This window comes from Miscanthus floridulus, chromosome 16 (genome assembly GCF_019320115.1).
Source record: "Miscanthus floridulus cultivar M001 chromosome 16, ASM1932011v1, whole genome shotgun sequence".
NCBI lineage: Eukaryota > Viridiplantae > Streptophyta > Magnoliopsida > Poales > Poaceae > Miscanthus > Miscanthus floridulus.
In genome coordinates, this window is record NC_089595.1 from 83,543,957 (window position 1) to 83,551,018 (window position 7,062).

The 7,062-nt window shown below is 49.7% G+C and overlaps 1 pseudogene; it reads left to right on the forward strand.

Moving 5' to 3' along the window:
* The first annotated feature begins 2,027 nt into the window (after positions 1-2,027).
* LOC136509884 (pentatricopeptide repeat-containing protein At4g14170-like) lies at positions 2,028-3,473 on the forward strand (annotated as a pseudogene).
* Positions 3,474-7,062: the final 3,589 nt, after the last annotated feature.

Below are 7,062 nucleotides of genomic sequence, written 5' to 3' on the forward strand. Positions count from 1 at the left end.
GATTTTGATCCCTTCTCATCAACTTAAAACCGGTCTTTTTGCACCCTGTACGGTTTAGACAACGGTTTTGTCCCAAACCGTCCGACATGGGTCACTTCAGCTATGAGATGTGACATCAAACTATGTTGATAGTTAAGGGGTGAATCGGGTTACAGATAGTTTTTCTCAAAAAAAAAAAGAACTATATATATTTTTTAAAACCTAATACAATTGAAAATCCTAAATTTTGGTTTCATTTTTAAGTATTTGTTTTAGCATGGAAAAATATACAAAACCAGTTTAGAGTCTTCCTAAAGCCATGCTCTATCTTCTAATGCATAGTTTGGAGCTGTTTTGATGTTTATTTGCTAATAGATGCTCTCATTATTTATTAGAAATTATAAATAGTCGACGTTGACAACTAAAAACTACGTAGAAGGTCAAGTGACTTCGACGACAACACAAGATTCATACTATCTTGTAACTACCTCGTGATTTGTCGTATTTAGTATGAACACAAATGTGAATTGATCATGTTAGTGTTACTTTATTGTCTATCCTATATATATAATCATGTTAGTGTAGACAACATGGAATGACACTCGTGTTCATAGTAAATAGGATCTAGTATGAGGTAGTTATATGACACATGTGTTGTCGTCAAAGTCATTTGAACTTCTAAGTAGTGTGGCTCATCAATATAGAATAAATATAGTAGATAACGAGAGCCTCTAATAGAAAATAAACATAAAAATGGGACCATAGAAGATTCAAATAATTCTAATCTAGGCACCACATGAGAGAGAGCATGATTTTAGGAAAAACTAAAGTCGGTTTCATATTTTTCCAAGGTAAACATTTTCTACGAATTATCTACATTAAACCAATTTTAGAACTTTTAATTGCATAATATTTCAAATTTGGACTAACAAGTTTTCTAAGACCAACAAATTATCCAATTTTATGCAAGAGTTGAGGGGGTCAAAAGGATTTTTTCCATATTTTGTCCAACAATTTTAGAAGTGGGCCGCAAGGTGGTTTCTTACTTTTTTAGTTAAAATATATCCAGTAATACCTAATATGGTTTTTGAACCATGAAAAATGTATCTAAGCTTCTAAACATTTCAAGAAAAATCTAGGGACAATTTGCAAAAAAAAAAGATAAAATATTCTGAGCTCTTGAAGGTATATCTAAAAACTTTGAAACATTATATTTAGTTTTAGGAAAATGGAAAAATGCTTACAAAAATATAGAAACTTCCCTAAACATTTTAATCGATGTAAACATGTTTTGAAAACTTTCCACATAAAAGCACAACATACAACTTGCATGAATGTACTCGGCATAAATGTATGTTGCATTGCTTTTCCATTGCATCTCATATTTTTTGTTATAAAAAGTTTGAAAACATATTTAAACATCAATTAGAATGTATGCAAATTTTTGATTTTATAAGATATTTTTTCCAAGAGATAATCTATTTTTTAGAAGCTAATAAAGATTTTTGCATGAGCTCTAATTTTTTTATTTGGATTTTGTTTTATCCTAATCTATCTTAAAGGTTTTTTTGGAATTTTTTTAAGCTTAGAAATTTTTCCAAGTTCAAAAATATTTGATTGTTTAACTAAACAAAGGAAGAAACCGCCTTACAAAACCACTTTTAAACCAAGTAGATTTTAAACGTAAAATATCTGATTTTAGAGTTTGTATAATGTTGGAAGGTTAGAGCAACTCCAATAGACTCTCTATATACTCTTCAACTACTTCTTTAATTGATTATCCAAATATAGTTATCTTCTATTATAGATTTCTCTCTCTGCAGTGCAAACAAGATATAGAAAAATTGTTGGAGAGTAAAAAGATATAGAAAATAATTTGTATTCAAATGGTTCTCTAAATGATATAATTTAGAGAGTAAGCTTAAAAAAAACTCTTAGACATACTCTAAAATATGTTTTTCCTAATAAAACTCAGGCCTCAAGCAGCGAGCGACGCCACATTCCCAATCGCAATTCACACAGATTCAGGCCCACTTCTTCTCGTCTCTCCCAACTCCCTGCCGCGCGGCCGGCGAGACGGCGGTCCTTGGTGCGTTGCCAGCACCCAGCAGGCAATCGCTAACCGCGCTGGATGCCGGATGCCGCCTTCCCCCGCCACCACGCTTGCCTCCTTCAACTCCCTCCTCGCGTCGCTAGCGCGCTCCGGCCGCCCCGCGCAGGCGCTCCGCACGTTCCGGGACATGCTCGCGCAGGGCGTCCGGCCGGACCACTTCACCCTGCCCCCCGTGCATCGCTCTTGCACGCTCACTGGCGCCGCGGGCCTAGCTTCCACCTCCCACGCGCTCGTCGTCAAGCTCGGCGCCCAGGAAAACCTCTTCGTGGCGTCTGCGCTCGTGCTCTGTTACGCGGGCCTGTCGAACCTCCCGGACGCACGTAGGCTGTTCGACGGAATGCGCGAGCGGGACGCGGTCCTGTGGACTTCCATGCTGTCCGCCTACGCGCAGGGAGGGGAACCAGGCGTGGCGCTGCTGTTCTTTGGTAGCATGGTGGCAGCAGGGATAGAGCTGGACGCGGTGGTCATGGTCAGTCTGCTGCTCGCTTGTGGGCAGCTCGGATGGCGTCGCCATGGAAGAAGTGTGCACGCCTGCTGTTTCCGGAGGTTTCTAGGGATTCCACTGTCCCTTGGGAACGCACTTGTGGATATGTACGTCAAGTGTGGGGACTTTGCATTCGCCGAGAGGGTATTTGCTGGGATGCCTAGGCGGGATGTTATCTCGTGGAGTGCGCTGATACTTGGTCATGGTTTGAATGGGCATTCTGATGTTGCATTGAGACTCTTCGATAGAATGGCTGCTGAAGGAAACTTGGTGCACATTCAGGCATGGTGGACAAAGCATATGCAATCTTCAAGGGGATGAAACTGTGGGGTATTGAGCCTGAACTGAAACACTACTCTTGTATGGCTGACACGCTTGGGAGAGCAGGGCATGTTGTTGAGGCTGTGAAGCTCATAGGGGAAATGCCTTTTGAGCCCGACGAGGCCATGCTTGGAGGTGTACTGGCAGCCTGCCGAGTGCATGGAGAAATGGAGTTTGCTGAATTGGTTTCAAAGAGATTGATGGACATGTCTCCTGGAAAGAGTGGCTACTATATGAGCTTGGCAAACATATATTCAGATGCTGGGAGGTATAGTGATGCAGAGAGAATAAGAGGCTTCATGAAAGAAGTTAAAGTCAACAAGCTTCCTGGATATAATTCAGTTGAATTAGATGCTGATAGGTTCCATATAACAAGCAATTGAGTCTGAAGTGCTTGAACAAAATCTACTCTGTTGGGGCACACACCTCACTACTGCAGTGTATGTATTAAATTAAAGGGTAAAGAGAATAGAGTACGGTATACAATAGTGGAAGAAAGAGGGAATGAGATGCATTGGCAACTCAGCGTGAGTATACAATAGTTAGGCTCAGTGTTTCGTGTTACTGTATTGTGCTAAAATGTGAGGAAACCACTTCTTGAGATGATATGGACAGGTTGATAGAGATAAAGCATGATGGTCACAAATTGAAATCGCACAATCTTTCAGTGTCTTTATGTCAAGGACGTCAGGTCCGAGACTAGCAGGACCCTGGCTACGGAGTTCATAGCCGCGACCCGTGGTAGCTGGGCGAGGTTTTGCCCCTCAGCTCCAGTCGGTTTGGAGGAAGAAGAAGAGATATTAGGTAATAATTCTTGCTTGATTCTTATTCATCCTGATGACTCTCATATATAGGCCATTCGGCACTACAAATTGGAGCTAATTGCTCCTAATTCTAAGGCCTTGATCGGCTATTATTTCCTTCTATCTACTTGCCATTTCTTCCTGACCGGCATGCTGGGTGATCACGCCATATCCTCAGCTGGCGCGCCTGCCTGCATGGTGACCGCGCCTAGATCCTCAGTGGCTCTGCGGCCATCCCGGGCGCGCCGTTTCCTTGTATAGGCGTGGCCCCACATGACATCTCTCCCCCCCTCGACTAGCAGCTCGTCCTCGAGCTGGAACGTCGGGTACTTGTGGAGGAAGGAGTCCACATCTTCCCAGGCTGCAGAGGCCGCGGTTTCGCCCTTCCATTGGATGAGCACCTGTCGAACGCCGCGAGCCAGGCAGATGCACACTGCCTGTTCGGGCTTCGAAACAGCGGCGCAGTTGTGGATGACCGAGGGAGGTGGCGGTGTAGCTGGCGGATCACCGATGAACTTCTTGAGGAGGCCGATGTGGAAGACGTCGTGCAGTCGAGTGTGGCGGCAAGGCGAGGCGCACGACAACCTCATTGATGAGCTCGGTGGCGCGGTACGACCCGAAGAAGCGGGGCTTCAGCTTCCCTGTGGTCGCCTAGGGCAGTGAGGCGGTCGGGCGATGGCGTAGACAGAGTAGAACCCAGTCGCCCACTGCGTAGGAGACGTGCCGGTGCAACTTGTCGTAGTGCAACTTCTGTACCGCCTGGGCTTCAAGCCGGTAGCGGACGTCCTCTAGAAACTCGTCACGGTCTGCCATGCTCTTGGCGACGGCAGCGACACGAGTCTCGCCTGGCTCATAGGACCGAATGGTAGGCGGGTCCCGGTCGTAGACCACCCGGAACGGCGTGGCGCGGAGCGAAGTTTGATAGGCCGTGTTGTAGATGTATTCCGCCCACGGCAGCCAGCGAAGCCACTGAAGAGGCCAGTCGTCGGTGAAACAACGAAGGTACATGACAATGACGCGGTTGGTTGCCTCTGTCTGGCCATCCGATTGCGGATGAAAAGCCGTTGTCATGTGCACCTTGGAGCCCATGAGGCGCATCGGCTCCCTCTAGAACTTGGAAGTGAACACCGGATCGCGGTCGGACACCATTGACTGAGGCATGCAGTGGAGTCGAACAATGTCGGTGAAGAAAGCCTGGGCCACTAACTCTGCAGAATACGGGTGAGCCAGGGGAATGAAGTGGCAATACTTGTTGAAACGATCCACCACTATCAGTATGATAGATTTTCCCTCGACGCGTGGCAGCGCCTCCACGAAGTCCAGACCGATGTCGGTCCAGACTACCTTCGAGATCGGCAACGGCATGAGTAGGCCAGCCGAATGAAGATGTTCCGATTTGTATCGCTAGCAGGTGGAGCAAGCTCAGACATAGTCTTGAACCATGCGGCGCATGTTGGGGAAGTGGAAGTCACGGTGGAGGCGGTGCACGGTGTGCTGCACACCCTTGTAGCCATCCTCGTGCACGGCGGTCATGATTTCCCACAGTAGTGGGGACGCCGGCGGAACGTAGAGGCGGGAATCATAGGCCACCATGCCATTGATGAGGGACCACGGCGTCGCCTGGGTGCCTACAGTGATCTCGTCCCGGATGGCGACGAGGGCCGGATCGGTGTCCTAAGCCTGGCGGAGGCGCTCGACGTGGAGATGGCGAGGACAGTGCCCTCTTCAGTGTCACGGCGTGAGAGGGCATCAGCCACCGTGTTCGTAGCGCCGGGTTTGTACTCAATGGTGAAGTCGAACTCGAGGAGCTTGCCGACCCAATGATGCTGTGGGATCATCGCGAGGCGCTAGTCGAGGAGAAATTTGAGGCTGTAGTCGTCCGTGCGCACTAGGAAGCGACGTCCCCAGAGATACGGATGCCAATGACGGATGGCGTGGATGAGACCGATCAGTTCCCGTTCGTAGGCGGCGAGGGAATGGTGTCGCGGCACGACGGGCCGGCTGAAGTAGGCGATCGGGTGTTTCTCCTGGATGAGCACTACCCCAAACCCGTGGGTCGACGCATCGCACTCGATGACGAACGGCTTGTCGAAGTCCAGTAAGGACAGAACTGGAGTCGAGGTGACCGCGGCTTTGAGGGCCTGGAATGCCGCGGTGGCGTCGGGAGTCCAGCAGAACCCTTCCTTCTTTAACAGCGTCGTGAGGGGAGCCGCAATGGTGCCGTAGTCGTGGACGAACTTGCGATAGTACCCCGCCAAGCCAAGGAAGCCTCGTACTGCACGCGCCGAGCGGGGCTGGGGCCAGTCATGGACCGCATGCACCTTGGCGGGATCCATGGCGATGCCGGCCTCGGATATGACATGCCCCTGGTAGGAGATGGGGGCAACCCCAAAAGCGCACTTCGAACGCTTGACGAAGAGTCGGTGCTGCTGCAGCATGGTGAGGACGGCATGGAGGTGCCGGAGATGATCCGCCCAAGATGAGCTGTTGATGAGGATGTCATCAAAAAACATGAGCACAAACTGGTAAAGGAATGGGCGCAGGACGTCGTTCATCAGTGCTTGGAACGTGGCCGGAGCGTTGCACAGCCCAAACGACATCACCAGAAACTCGTACAGCCCATCGTGTGTGCGGAACACCGTCTTGGTGATGTCGGCGGGGCACATGCGGACCTGGTGGTAGCCCGAGCGAAGGTCCAGCTTGGTGAAGAACTTGGCGCCGTGGAGTTCGTCCAGCAACTCATCAACCACTGGGATGGGAAAAGCATCCTTGACGGTGATCGCGTTCAAGGCGCGGTAATCGACGCAGAAACGCCACGACCCGTCGGCCTTCATGACGAGGAGGACCAGGGAAGAGAAGGCCGAGGAGCTCCGGCATATGAGCCCCTGGTCCAGCATGGCGGTGCATTGCCGCTCTAGCTCATCCTTGTGTGTCGCCGGGTACCGGTAGGGGCGGACCGCCATGGGCTGCGATCCTAGCAGGAGGATGATGCTGTGGTCTCCCTACGAGGAGGAGGTAGCCCGCGGGGCTCGACGAAGACGTCGGAGAAGGAGTCGATGAGCTCGTCTAGTAGGGTGGCACTGGCAGTAGTTGCACGGAGGCCGGGTGCGGTAGGGCTTGCCGTCCCATGCCAGCAGACGTCACGCGCATGCGGCTTGAATGTCATCGTCCACGTGCGGAAATCCTAGAGGATTGGCCCCAGCGACATGAGCCACTGCGTGTCGAGGACCACGTCGTAGCTGGCAAGAGGCATGACGAATAGGTCTACAGCAAAGGTGTCACCGCTGATGGTGAGCGTGGCCTGGCGAATGATGCCCAGGCAGGAGATGCGCTCACCGTTGGCCACCATGGCCGTCAGATGA